Source organism: Balaenoptera borealis (assembly GCF_965194805.1).
Source record: "Balaenoptera borealis genome assembly, chromosome: 9".
NCBI lineage: Eukaryota > Metazoa > Chordata > Mammalia > Artiodactyla > Balaenopteridae > Balaenoptera > Balaenoptera borealis.
The window spans coordinates 119,378,845-119,394,188 of NC_138873.1; the positions used below are offsets into that span (position 1 = coordinate 119,378,845).

At 37.8% G+C, this 15,344-nt stretch overlaps 1 protein-coding gene across 13 annotated transcripts in view; it reads left to right on the plus strand.

The window, feature by feature from the left end:
- Positions 1-9: 9 nt before the first annotated feature.
- Positions 10-15,344, plus strand: part of DOP1A (DOP1 leucine zipper like protein A) — a 114,171-nt gene continuing 98,836 nt past the window's right edge. For 4 of the 13 annotated variants that reach the window (XM_082405824.1, XM_082405835.1, XM_082405830.1 and 1 more), the window contains exon 1: positions 13-2,686. The gene's annotated coding sequence lies outside the window, so the exon portion shown is untranslated. Of the gene's footprint in view, positions 2,687-15,344 lie in introns of all 13 variants that reach the window. The other 9 variants (XM_082405831.1, XM_082405829.1, XM_082405828.1 and 6 more) reach the window with 4 other exon arrangements.

The following is a 15,344-nucleotide window of genomic DNA, read 5'->3' on the forward strand; positions in this document are numbered from 1 at the left end:
GGGGGGGGGGGGAGCCGAAGTGTCCTCCCCGGGTGCCCCCTGATGCATCCGGCTCCCTGGAAATGACCTTCAAAGTCAGACCCCCAGTGCAGTGCTTTGGGTAGCGTGGGTAGGGAGGAGACTGGACGAGAGGGAGATGATGGAGAGGGGTCGTCGGTATAGTCGGGCACTGTCCCCAGGAGGCCAGAGAGCTGAACTCCCCACCCAAAACACTCTGTATCTTGGATTTTTTTGTTTTTGTTTTAATGACCTACGGTCGGTTTTTGTTTTTTCTGTGTTTTAATGAACGCTAGTCGGCCGTTTGGTAGCTCTGTCTGAGGCAACAAATGTCCAGGACTGACGTGGCATTGCTTCTGAATTTAGACCCAATCGCTCCAGGATGGAAACGATTGCAAAAATGTGAGAAGTTTTCTGTTCTCTATGCAGAAGAGAGTGTGGTTAAATCCAGTATCATGAAGCACAGGATCAAGCATCCCCATGACTTTTGAAAAGAGGAAGATGAGAATGACTCTATATGTACATTTCCGCTCTTCACTTTTGCAAAAGTAAAAACTGACTCAGGGAAGTTGTACTATCATTGCTACTAGAAGATGTTTCTGGAAAGTTTGACCCAGTAAAGAAAAGGATCTAATATAATGTAGGTACTTATAATGGGAGAATATTAAAATATAAGGCCATGGTAGTATTATAATGAAAATTCTTTTCAAACAAGAGGCTTTAAAAAAATAGAAACAATGATTGCTTGTATGTAGAAAATCGTATGTTTATTGATTTTCTACTTTATCATTTCAAGGTCACAATTATCACACACCAAACGTATTAATTTGAAGATTTTCCAAATAAATAATAAAGCCATGTCCCTAGAGATACTAGTTAAAGACAATTTTTCTGAAATCTATATTTGGAGTTTTTAAAGTTTATTGTTTTGCCTCACAAATTCCTGTATCCATCAGAATAATTAAAAATCATGGATGGAGGTAACACAATTAAAAGAATTAAGTTTACTGCTATTTCATCTCAATGGTGATGAAGGGTGATGGTTTTGATGGAAGAAATTTTCACATATTAAGATATAGGGAAGTCATTCTGGCTTATACAAGGTTTAACTTGAACTTTAGGCTAACCAAAACAGCCTATCTGTGGCCTATTAAATATGCATTGAGGACTTCCCTGGCGGTCCAGTGGTTAAGACTCTGTGCTTCCACTGCAGGGGACGTGGGTTCAATCCCTGGTCTCGGAACTAAGATCCTGTATGCCACCTGGCACAGCCAAAAAAAAAACAAAAAAACAAAACATCGTGCATCTACTTTAACGATTAAAGAAAACATGCATTAAAAAAAAAAAATGGAGTAACTGTGGTTCAGGCATTCCAAATGGAGCCAAGGTGGTCACTGTGGACATAGTTTCAGACACGTTCTTGTATTACTGAGAACTTAAATTTTCTGAACTGTATCAGACTCAAGGACGCCACCAGCCATTCTCAAAACAATATCTGCTAGCAGCTGCCAGCTGCAAACTTATAGTCTCAAGGTCTCCCCTTGTAACTACACAACCATTTCAGACCCCAACCAATCCTTACGTAACAAGCACCCGTACTTCTTGCCAGCTCCAATCCTAATTCTTGACAAATAATTTATGTAATTTTGGGCCTTTTCCCTTTATAAGCTGCCCCCATTTTGTAGTCCAGTGGAACACAATTCAAGTGCTTCTTCAATCTGTGTCTCCCAGGCTATAGTCCTCAATTTGGCTTAAATAAAACTCTTTTTTCTTTCTAATATATATGATATATTGGTTTATTGATTATTTCCCTCCACAATTTCGACTCCTTATGCCTTCTACCTTTAATTCTCAAAGCTATTAAGTGCCTAAATACTGACACATTATATTGAAATATAACTTTTTTTTTTTTCTTTGTGGGCCACTCATCTTGCGAGATCTTAGTTCCCTGACCAGGGATTGAATGTGGGCCACGGCAGTGGAAGTGTGCAGTCCTAACCACTGGACCACCAGGGAACTCCCTATATACCATTCTTAACACAGCATGCTCTTCATAATTGATGTTTCATTATTTTTAAGAATTGTTATATTTCATGTATTCATGTATTTCACATTCGCAAAAGAAATCAATCATTTTTTTCACCCTACATTTTAGGCAAAAGGGTGCAATTCTTGTAACAACATGATTCTAGGGTTCTAGAATGAAAATATCTCCTAATGTGATAACAACTATTTGTCTCCTAACTTCACAAGTCCTTTAACCTCTCTGTGCTTGGGGTTCCTTAATATTGAGGAATTAAACAATTAGTTAAACAATTTAAACAAATACTTAAATAATATTTAAAAGCTATTTTCAACTCCTAGCATCCCTTCCATCTCTCCACCCATCATGATGGGGCTGGCGTGTGGAAAACACCTGCTACACCCCTTTCCAGGTGCACTCCCTCAATTGGTGGTGATAGGCCGCTTCCCCGACAGTCCGCTTGAGGGCGCTGTGGCTACAGCTAGCGCCGGGAGGCAAGGAGTGGACCGGGGGCGGGGATCGAGGGCCGAGGACGTCGACGCCGGCGTGGGCGCGAGCGCGGTGCACGCCGGGAGCTGTCACTAGGCCCTCAGGCTCCCGGCCTCCGTGTCGCTGCCGCGGTTGCCAGGAGAGCGGCGCCGGCAGGGAGCGGCCGAGCCCCGGCAGGTAACAGCGTCCCCGCCCCCAGCGCGGTCGCGAGGCCGGCCGCCGGCCCCGAGCGGCCTGCTCTGCCCGGCTCGTTCCCGAGCCGCCGGGACGCCCCGCGGGTCGGCTGGTGGGTTGGGGGTGTTGCCGCCCCGGCCCCGCCTGAACTCGCGAAGCCGGCCGGCCGCCCTCTGGTTTCCGTGGAGGCTGGAGTTGCGCGGGACCGGCGGGCCGGGGCCGGGCAGCGGCGCCGCGAGGAAGGCCGGCGCCGGCGGGGCCGGAGGCGGGGCCGGGGCGTCGGGTGACCGGGCCGAGCCTCCTGCGCAAGGGCCGCGCGGTGCGCGAGGTTGGGGTGGAAGTCGCACCTGTGCGATGAGAGCGCGCGGATGCGCTTGTGTGTTGGCGGAATCGAGGCTTCGTGCGGTCTCTTGCATCTGGGGGATTGGTTTAGGATTGAGGAGACACAAATAACCGCCCTGGTTCATATTACATGCGGGGGGTTGGAAAGGAGTGTAGAAGTTTATTAGAGGAAGTCAGATCAGTTATAAGGAAGTTGTTAACAATCATCACCTTTGATTCTCAAGACTTTTAAAGTTGCAACATAACAATAGTCGCTTGTTCGGTCTCCTCCAATCTCGGAGGGGGAAGGGGAGTTGGCACACAACTACTTTTTTTAAAGCTAAGTAAATTGTGTTTTGATTATTCTTACACTTTCTTAGAGTTCTGTGGAGTTTGAGAAATATAAAGATTGGAAAATTCTGATTTGGAGATTGCAGTTAAAGCAATCAAAACTTTTTTTGTGATTACAAAAAAGATAGGAAACTAAGTTTTTGCCTGAGAAATAAACCCCGAACTATAGAAAGACAAAATCCTTCAGTTTCGATGTTGTTGGTTGTCTTGATGTAGACATAAGATCTCGCGTTTTACTGTGGATAACGTATGTTAGCTTTATGTTGTAAGTAACTCTCCACCTGATAAACAACAGTGATTTTGTTGAGCTGACAGAAGTTATAACAGGAGTAAATTGAAACCAGTTGTAGTGCAAATGCTTTATTTTGAAGTGATTACTTTCAGCCACTCTGAACTAAATCATTACCCAGAATTACTAAACAATAGATCTCCAGGTGACCCTGATTATTAGGAACCCGAGACTCAAAGAATTAAAAACATCTAAGTTAATACACAAACCTGGAAATGTAACACCATAACCAAAATGTTAAATGTAAAGTAAATGTTGTTAATTAAATGTTTGACTATATACAGTCAAAGGAGTCCTATTTAATAGTTAAACTAGTGGAAAGAACTCTTGCCTGGGAAGGAGAGCTTTCATTCAAGTCCTTTGTTCTCCTGATGACCAGGTGTGATCTCTCTAGGCCTCAGATTTGTCATCTGTTTAAGGGAATTTCATAGGTTCACATTTTTCCAAACTGTTTCCCCTGAACACTGTTCTCAATCCATTAATACTCTTACTGCCCCAAAACAGTGTTCCATGGCAAATAATTTGGGAGCACATTGGTTTACATCAGGCTTAACTTCTGATTTACTTTTAACCGCAAGACTTCTCAAAACCTTTACTACTCTACTAATACGCACGTACACCTCCAGGGTGTAAGCTTCCCAGGGAAGGTTATCCAAACATTTCCTAAACTTACCTGGCCAGAGAGCACATTTTCTCATGGCCAACCTGTTAACGTCTCCTAGAGTATAATTACATAGAATACCAATATGAAAATTACTGTCGTTGAGCTGAGTCCCCTTTCAGCTCTAAAATTCCCTACATGATGTGCTTCTATGGTGTTCAGCTTAAGCTTGGTGGAGCATGAAACCAAAAAAGCTTCTATTTGCCTTAGTAGGATATTGAGGATTCACATAGGTTTCTGTGAACCTTAATGCTTTAATTTATGGTGGAAGAGTATCGTCTTTTTCTGGTCTCTTGATGCTTTTCTATAACTGTAATTAATTCCAGTTTGGAATTTGATTTTATGGTCAAGTTATTGATTTTATTAAGAATGGCATTATAAAGTTCCAAAAGTAAAGACTTGTTGATAATGGCATTGTTTTTTTACACTGATTCCACTTTCTGGTCATGAATTCTTAACCTATGAAATGTGATAAAAGCCACTTGAAATGTACTTAATAACTAAACAATTTTAAGAGCTTAGATCGTTGAAAAGAGTTAAAGGTTAAAATGTAAATACTAAGGCACTTATTTCTAAATTGCTTACAAACAAGGTCTGTGTTGAATACAATCTCAAATCATCTTGCTAAATTCCGTCAGGTGTCAGTAGCACACAACCTGTGTGGCTACTTCTGTCTATTCTTTGTTACTTTGTTAGGGGTGAGTACTGTTAATGTGCTCCTTTGTTTGAGGGGGTGGGGAACAGTACATTTAATTATAATAGGTAAGCCTTAATTCAGGTAAGTTCTGTCCCTGAAATGAAACTATTAAGTAGAAGTATGGAGCTGCTATTTTTGTGTAATAGCTAACAGCTTTTGTTGAGAATTTATTATATGAAAATAAGTACTTTTGATCCCCTTGTCTGAATTGGGATTTCCCTTCTCCTTATTGTGTTTACCTCCCCTTCCCAAACTCTCCAAGCCTGAAACCTCAATGATTTTCTTTGCATAGGTCAAAGATATGGTATCACCCTTATCAAGGAAAAATTTACATGTAATAATGTGCACTCGTTTTGTGTGTACATTATATACACACCCATGTAACCACCACCACAATCAAGATTTAGCACATGTCATACACCACTCAGGCCTGTATTGTTATGCTTTTGTTCTCTTTGAATGTTCTCCCTGTCTCTGCATGTCTAAATCATACCTGTTAAGTTCTAGCTTGAATGCCACCTTGTCTGTGTATCCTTTAATTACCTCATTTTGAAGTAATTACCTTCTTTTCTGACTTTCCTGTTTACATTTCTTTGAACATTTTTTCTGTCCTTCATGATGGCAAAACCAACGGCATGCTCATAGTAGGCAGTTATATTTGTTGACCAAATGGAAAGTATAGTATTTCTCAAACTTGACTAAGTCATTCTTATATCATCTTCAGAATTTTGGCCATATCTGCATACTTCCTGTATACTTACTTTCTTCATATTTATCAGTATAATTATTAACATAATTTTAAAGGAAACTTGAAGTAACCACCATAAATAAAAAGCAGGTATCTGAGATTTCCTGATGTAGTCAGAGGAATTGAAAGAGAATGAAGGGAGAAGAACTTCCTTGCTTGATTCAGTGTCACTTAGCCCTGTCCTTGGGCCGCATAAAATCTTCTCCCATCTGATTGGTGGTCAAAATTTGGGAGATACTGGCTTAATCAGGGCCTGAGAATTCCTTAGAATTTTATCTGTGAAAGAACTGGGAAATAAAGCCTCAATTGCAAATTAAAAGGTGTACTGAGTTTCATCTTTGTATTGCATTTTTGAAGTTAAATAGGATCATTATTGAATCGGTAAATGTCTGTTTTCTTCAGAAATGTTTTTAATAATAGTAATGTTACTTTTACCAATAAAACACCTTTTTGTTATTATAGTACATTAGCTTTAAGATAAACCGTTGACTGTAGAGAAATAAATCTAAATTTAAAACCAGTTAAAGGCTTTTATATGACAAAGTGATGACTGTTGATTCAGGAGTGATGAAATGTTAATAATATGTTTATCTGGCAAAGCTCCTATAAGAGTAGATGGCAAAGCTCCTATAGTCATTATAAAAGAGTCTGATAATCTCCTCTACTTCTTCCTCTCATCAATTCTCAAGTTTGAGCTGTATATTTTTATTTCCATCTTGCAGAAGACATTTCCAGCCTTTTTTCTTCTGAGGTAATGAAAAATTCTCCTCTCTTAATGGAGTTTTATATGAACAGGAAAGAAAATAAATTCCCTACTCTTGTTCTATAAAATATACTTTGTATCTCAACTTGCTGACGTTATTTACCGGTGTATATCTATATTATGCACTTAATTTTTAAATTGCCATTGTTTCGTGTTTATGAACAAAGAGTTTACGTAAATAGACCATTTAGTTTGGTGCTACTGTTTTCCAAAAACTACTTTACCTGAGTGGTAATACTAGGTAATCTAAAGTTCTGGAATGCAACCTCAATTTGGAAATAAGACAAGAGCCCTTTGGATGAATAGTTTTTATTTCATAAAAAAACCTTCACCCAAGCAAGTAGTTTCTTTCCTGTGTCTGTACTGTAAAATAAAGCAGCATTACAGAAGCAGTGCAAATAAACTCTTATCATTTAAAAGTGACAGCAGACTGGAATCCGAAAAACTATAAAAGCATAGCAGGCTTAGTCCTTTGCATTATACATATAAATAGCCCTACATTTCCAGTTGCTTTTGCTTGTGCTGTTATTTTATGAAAAAATACAGTAAAGTATCAGCCACCCGAAGCCCTTAGTATATGCGTTATTGTGATCAATCAAATTTTCCAGATAGCTGGAATTTTTTATATTATATACCACAAATGCCATCCCATTCTGTAGTTATACTTTTTGCTTATCTTCAACATGATGAAGAGTCATCACTTGGCACAGTGGCTTCTCATACACACATACATGTCTTACAGTGTTTCTCAATTTTTTTTTGCATTTCTAATTATGTTTTTATTGAATATTGATGTACAATATTATATAAGTTACAGGTGTACAATATAGTGATTCACAGTTTTAAGTTATACTCCATTTATAGTCATTATAAAATATTGGCTGTAGTCCCCGTGTTGTACAATATATCCTTGTATATTATTCCATACATAATAGTTTGTACCTCTTAATCCCCTACCCCTGTTGTCCCTCCCCCTTCCCTGTCCCCACTGGTAACCTCTAGTTTGTTCTCTATATCTGTGAGTCTGCTTCTTTTTTGTCATATTCACTAGTTTGTTGTACTTTTTAGATTCCACATATAAGTGATATCATACAGTATTTGTCTTTCTCTGACTTATTTCACTTAGCATAATGCCCTCCAAGTCCATCGATGTTGCTGCAAATTGCAAAATTTCATTCTCTTTTTATGGCTGAGTAGTATTCCATTGTGTTCCATACATGTACCACATCTTCTTTAACCATTCATCTGTTGATGAACACTTAGGTTGCTTTCATATCTTGGCAATTGTAAATAATGCTGTTCTGAACATTGGGGTACATGTATCTTTTCCAGTTAGTGGGGTTTTTCCTCAGATATATACCCAGGAGTGGAATTGCTGGATCATATGGTAGTTCTGTTTTTAGTTTTTTGAGAAATCTCCATACTGTTTTCCATAGTGGCTGCACCGATTTACGCTCCCACCAACAGTGTAAAAGGGTTCTCTTTTCTCCACATCCTCACCAATATTTGTTATTTGTGTTCTTTTTTTTTTTTTTGACTGCGTTGGGTCTTCGTTGCTGCATGTGGGCTTTCTCTGTTTTCGGCGAGTGTGGGCTACTCTTCGTTGCGGTACGCGGGCTTCTCACTGCAGTAGCTTCTCTTGTTGCGGAGCACGGGCTCTAGGCACGTGGGCTTCAGTAGCTGTGGCTCGTGGGCTCTAGAGTGCAGGCTCAGTAGTTGTGGCGCATGGGCTTAGTTGCTCCGCGGCACGTGGGATCTTCCCGGACCAGGGCTCGAACCCGTGTCCCCTGCATTGGCAGGCAGATTCTCAACCACTGCGCCACCAGGGAAGCCCCTATTTGTGTTCTTTTTGATGATAGCTGTTCTGACAGGTGTGAGGTGATATCTCGTTGTGGTTTTGATTTGCATTTCCCTGATGATTAGCAGTGGTGAGCATCTTTTCATGTTCCTGTTGGCCATCTACATTTCCTCTTTGGGAAAATGTGTATTTAGTTCTTCTGCCCATTTTTAAATCAGGTTGTTGTTTTTTTTGATGTTGAGTTGTATGAGCTGTTTATATACGTTGGATATTAACCTCTTATCAGTCATATTATTAGCAAATATTTTCTCCCATTCAGTAGATTGTCTTTTTGTTTTGTGGATGGTTTCCTTTGCTGTGCAAAAGCTTTTAAGTTTGATTAGGTCCCATTTGTTTATTTTTGCTTTTATTTCCTTTGCTTTAGAGACAGATCCAAAAAAAATATTGGTATGATTTCTGTCGAAGAGTGTTCTGCCTATGTTTTCCTCTAGGAGTTTTATAGTGTCTGGCCTTACATTTAGGTCTTTAATCCACTTTGAGTTTATTTTGTATATGGTGTTAGAGAATGTTCTAATTTCATTCTTTTACATGTAGCGGTCCAGTTTTCCCAGCACCACTTATTGAAGAGACCATCTTTTCTCCATTGTACATTCTTGCCTCCTTTGTCATCAGTTAACTGACCATAGGTGCGTGGGTTTATTTCTGGGCTCTCTATTCTGTTCCATTGATCTATTTGTCTGTTTTTCTACCATAACATACTGTTTTGATGACTGTAGCTTTGTAGTATAGTCTGAAGTCAGGGAGTCTGATTCCTCCAGCACCGTTTTTCTTTCTCAAGTTGTTTTGGCTATTTGGGGTCTTTTGTGTTTCCATAAAAATTTTAAAATTGTCCTAGTTCTGTAAAAAAATGCCATTGGTATTTTGATAGGGATTGCATTGAATCTGTGCACTGCCTTGGGTAGTATGATCAATTTAACAACATTAACAATGTTGATGTTAAACAATTTTAAAGTTTCCTTGACAGAGGTTTTTCTCCTGAGGAAAAAAAAGAAAATATGGTACTTGCTTTGAAGTTAATGTCTGTCATTTTGGAAGAAGAATAAATATTTAAATGACTTCCATACTGTATACCACCAGTTTCATAGGTGTTACACCAGTTAATCAGGATTTCACCCTTGAGCCTGAATGTGGGGTTCCAGCAGAATTACTTATCTTTTTTTTAATGGCAACTGGCATTTTATTGGAAGGCTGTCTTCAAAACTCTTTGCTCCAAGCCTACCTGATTCTATAATTTGAAGCTGCCAATTTTATGTGATCTGTTAACTACTTTTTAAGTTATGGCTTTTAAGTTATAATAGAGGTGTGGTTTAAAAAGGAATATATTATTTGAGAATAAACTTTTTAGTTTTCTTTTGCTACGTAACATTATCTCAAAATGTAGTGACTTGAAACAACAATATAAATCTCAGGAGGGATTGGGGAGCTGCTTGTCTCTGAGGTTCTGGCTTGAGGTTTTGTGAGGTTGCAGTCATCTAAAGGTTTAATTGGGATTGGAGAACCCCCTTCCAAAGTGGCTCACTCACCTATTGGGAAGTTCTTTCTGCTTGTTGAAGGGAGGCCTCAGTTCCTCCCACAGGGGCCTCCCCACAGGGGCCTCCCCACAGGGCTGCTTGAATGTCCTTTTGGCCTAAAGGCTAGCTTGCCCCAGAATAAGAGATCCAAGAGACATCAGGGTGGAAACCACAATGTCTTTTATGGCCTGGTTTTCACTTCTGCAGTATTCTATTTATTGTTCAGATAGGCCAGCAGTAATTTCGGGAGGAGACTACACAAGAGCTTGAGGATCATCGGGGGCCATCTTGGAAGCTAGCTACCACATCTTGTAAAGCTAGTATGTGAACATGTCATTAAGTAATAAGCAGTACATATTTACTCAAAATGCAGTTTATATACAGCTCATGCTTTTAGAAAGGATATTCAAAGATTAACTTACCATGCCACTTGAAGATTACTAAACAAAGCAAGTACTTTATCAACAAAATTCTTAGTCTCCGTGGTTCTTTGGGAATGATGAGATGACTGGGTTCAGACATAACACTGAAGATACAGGTTTTATTCCTTTTGATTTTCTTACTTCTTATGAGACGAGGGAGGGGGAAAAAATGCCACATACTACACAGCTGCTATTTGATTTTCTTTAAGGTTACTATTCATTCATATACCTTTAAAAAATTAAACTTATTTAATACCATAAAGAGGGAATAAATCATGTGATTTTAAAAGTATTAAAAAAGTATGCAGTGAAAAGGCTCCATCTCCCTGGCCCCCATCCACCCAAGTTCCCACCTGGCCTCCAGGAAGTAATCAGCTTTACTATTGTCTTGTGTATTCTTTCAGAGCTATATCATATGTATGCAGATTATATGAATATATATTCCCCCCTTTTTATATTAACGGTAGCATTCTGTAAACACTATTCTGCACCTTGATTTTTTACTTCATATGTCTTAGGAACATTTTCTAAATCAATTAGACTTTATTTTTTTTACCACTGGAGTATATTCTATTGTCATTCAGTTTTTAATATTTATTGGCTTTTTACTGTAGGTCAAGCACTGCTAGGAGCTGGGGATGTGAAAGCTAAAATGTGTCACAGGGATTAACACCCCTGGGAGTCACAGTTCGATTACAGTGAAGCAAAGTAAGTTCTATGATAGGGGATGTACAGTGTATAGTTGGAGTCCACAGGAAAGATGTATGTATGTGAATGTTGGGGAGATGTAATGGTCAGGGAAGACTTCCCAAAGAGGGTAAAATCTGAGGCCTGAAGGATGAATAGGTACTAGCCAGGTTAAGTTGTGATTCAGTGTTTCAGGCAGAAGGAGTTTTTTAAAAAGACTTTATAACATATTACAAAGCTGTAGTAATCAAAACAGTGTGGTACTGGCATAAAGACAGAATAGAATAGAAAGCTCTGAAATAAACCGTGGTGTATATATGATCTTTGAGAGAAAAGGAGTTGTTGTTTAGTTGGTATAGAGTTTCAGTTTTGCAAGATGAAAAAGTTCTGGAGATTAATTGCACAATTTGAATATACTTGATAACACTGAACTGTACACTTAACACTTGTCAATGTGGTAAATTTTATGCGTTTTTACCACAATTGAAAAATTGACATTAAACTTTTCAAAATGTGGCATATATGCATTTTTAAATACTATCCTGTAATGTAAGCCATGTTTCCAAATATTGACAAATGGTACTGTTTAAAGAATGAGCCAAGTCAGAGGAGTTGAATCAGAAGGTATTGTGCAGAGACATAGCATTTCAAATATAGTTTGATAGAAAAATTTTAGGTGATGAAAAGGAGTATGGGGCCTATCTAGAGAAGAAATAGCATATGTAAAAGCACTGAGGTGGAAGGGAGCAAGCCTTTGAACAGTTGACTAGTGTTAAAGAAAAAATATTCAGTGACACTTCTTAAGATGGTAAGGCCAGCCTTATTCAGTATCATCATCATAGGTGTAGGGACCACTGCAGTGGGATTTTACAGTGGAAGAGAGAGATTGGCCTCAACTCTCAGCGTGGGCATGTGGGACTTTATAGCCAAGGAGTAGTTGAGGGTCAGTGGATGGAAAACTACTCTTAAGAGGAAATATCAGGAGTAAGAGGGGATTCTGGTTAAAACCAACCTAACAGGATTCTTGCTGCAGACAGACCAGGATGATCAGTAGTTGGAGGGTGAGGACCCTGATCAGATATTGAGGGAAATCAAATATTGAGGGTGGAGGATTCTGGTTAAACTGACATAGCAGTGTTCTTGAAAAAGCTACATTTTATAAGAAAGTGCACAGACGGGCCTAGGAGAAGGTTCAGAACCCTGGCCAAAGTTTGGTCAAGCAAAGAATCTTTGTCACTAGGTTTTGCTTAGCTAGAACAGAAATATGCATTGTAAGATTGAAAGAATGGGTCTAGTTTATGAAAAGACTTTAATCATATGATTAAAAGCTTGCATGTATATACTTTCTAAGTGATTGAATGTCACAGCTGTAGCAGTGATGAGAGTACTTCCTACCTGCTAAGTAAGCACTGGGCTGAAGTGCTTTTCATGGTGTATGAGCTTATTTTTCTGAGCTTCCAGCAGGGAGTTATATGCTCAAACTCTTTTTTGCTGTGTAAAATTAATTGGCTCTTAGAAAGCTGAAGGTAGTGAAAGATAGATGGCTATTGTAATAGTCCAGGTGGAAACTATTCAGGAGCCATGGTTAAAAGGCCATTCTGAAATATACTGTCTACCACAGTCAACTTCAGCTGAAGGAAATAAAAAAAAAAAGCTGAATTTGTTGATAGATTTGAATATGAGAATAGGGAATGAAGCCAAAGCTCATGCTTGTGTGATTGTGTGATTGGGAAGATGATGGTGCTGTTTTACTTCAGTAGTGAAGTAAAAAAAAAAAAAAAAGATGACGACGTTCAGAGAATAATAATAGCAGTGCCTGACAGGTTTCTTGTATTGGAGTGATATCCTAAAGAAATTTAACAGAGTAGAGTGACTGTGAAACAGAAAGTAAGGAGAGTCTAATAGTAATGATAACAGTTGATGATTTTATCAGTGCTTTGGAGGGTACCTAGTTTTCGTAAAGGGCCTCTGAATAAAGATCAAGCAATACCTTATTTTGGTTCTGATTCTATTAGGTGCTTCAGAATTTACCAAAGTATCTAGAGTTAATTCTCTTGCAGAGTAATAATACCTCAGCAAGGTTTTGTTCTTTCATATGTGTGTTATTAATACTTTTGTTCCATTTTTACCTTAACCATAAAACGTGAGAGGGAATGAACATTGGAAGAGATGTAGAAGAAGCAAGGCAGGTCCGCTGTAGGTAGCACCTCATTTTTCTCTGTGAAGTTTCCTGATGTCCTTCAGATTAATTCTAGTCTCTTTCCTTTACCCAGCAAGGGTTTTAACACTTACAAGGCTACTTACTATGTAGCACCATTGTTTCATAGTTTTGAGCAAACCAATGTGCACAAACACAGGCATGGTTTGTGTACAGTGTGAATGCTTTTTTGTAAATCCCTGTATGTAAAATTACTCAGCTAGAATGTTGATGCCTCCCTGCTTGCGTAGTATTTTGATCCTATCCTTTATATGCATAGGCATTGATCGAATCTGCATCTTAATGAGCATGTATGTGTGTATGTTTTACTCCTCATGATTATACTTTTGAGCAGTTTCAATAAAATTCACAAAGGAAAATAAACCTTACTGTGTAGGATTTTTTTCAGCTGGGAAAAAAATTATATCTTTTTTCACAGGTAATAAAATTTGTTTACAGATGCTCAAACTTAAATACATTACAGAAAAATTTATTTAGTATATACAGTATAGTATTTTTATGGTAATTTGTATAGCAACCAGTCTATTTTAAAGTTGAATAGTAAAATTAATAGTATATTGTTCATTAATTTTTTAATGCTGAGACCATTATTGTTAAAGTACTAATTTAAAAAAAATGAAATTTTATTTGAAACAATTGATTAACTTAATATGGTGGGTTTAATTGTACTGTAAAGATTATTTTTGCTTCTTTTACTTTATTTCTAGTAGTTTATTTTAGTTAAGAAAATATTTCTTTCAAAGTTTAAGCAAAATCATTATTCTTCATTGTTAAATGAAGAAAATAGCTACAAATGAACATATTTATTCTGAGAAAGATACTTTCTGAAAAGTGATTTTTAAAATAAACTTGGAAAAGTACTTGATAGGATAGCTAAAAGTTAGATTTGTCCTTTATCTTGTTTCACATCTTTCTTTTTAATCACTCTGACTAGCTACTCAGTTTTATCATTATTGTTCTTATGTATAAAAAAACAAGCACTGTTTTCTTGCTTCCTAATTGAAAACAAACCAGAACATGGTCAATCTGGATCATTTAGATTTTCTTTAAGTGTATTATTCTGATATTTACTCTCAGGCTGACTTACCCTTGCCACCTAAAACATTTCTGTTTCATCCCCCCTCCCATCCCCATCGATAGGGAAATCAAGCAGATTTTAATATTAGCAAATGCTAAACTTTAAAAAGGTATGTTTTAAAAAGGCATATGATAAGTCCCAAAGGCAAAATTTAGTTGTTTTAGATTCTCAGTTTTAAATTATGAACACAACCATTTCTTTCTATAGGTATGTTTAATACAAATATGACTAAACTAGAATATATAATTGAATTATCAGTGATGCCCATAGGTTTCATGAAAATGTGGGAAACTTCTTTGAAACACTTATTTTCTGAACTATTATTTTGTCCCCTCCTACTTAACAGCCCTCATGAGTTATATATCCCTTTCCCAAAAGAGAAATAAAATAAAACCTGTCTTTACTGGGTCTTGTAAAGCATCCCTTGGGTGCTTAATAATAGAATTTATAAACTAGATCCAACAGGATTCATCAGCCCTGGGCATCATTAATTTGGGGAAGCCACACCTGTATTGTTTTTGGACACACAACCCAAACCTGTAGCACCTCTCTAGGATTTAATCCCACTTGAAAGCATATTTTTACTTGTTTAGAATTGTTTTCTCGGGCATGTAGATTGTACATACTATATATAGTTCTTGTACATACTATATATATTATATATAGCAATACTATATATAGTTCCTCTTCCACTCTAGTCATTTATTGAATTAGAATCACTGTTTTACATGTAACAACCAAAACAAAACCCTTTTACATCAGAATTTATAGTCATTTAGCCTTACACTTTAACCTGAACACTTGCAATATCAAGCAATGAGCTAGGTAAGGGTATTCAGAGTTGAGCTTTTGTCCCTGTGCTTAACTCAAGGTCTGGAAGAAACAACAGAGATATATTATGTACTTACATTATTACAGTTTTTTGTTTTGTTTTGTTTTTTTTAAGAAATAAGTGCAACAGGAAAAGAAAATACAACGTCTAAAAACTGGGGAGGTAAAGAGTCAAGAAAGGCTAGATAGCCTGAACAGGTTTTTGTTTGTTTGTTTGTTTTTTAAT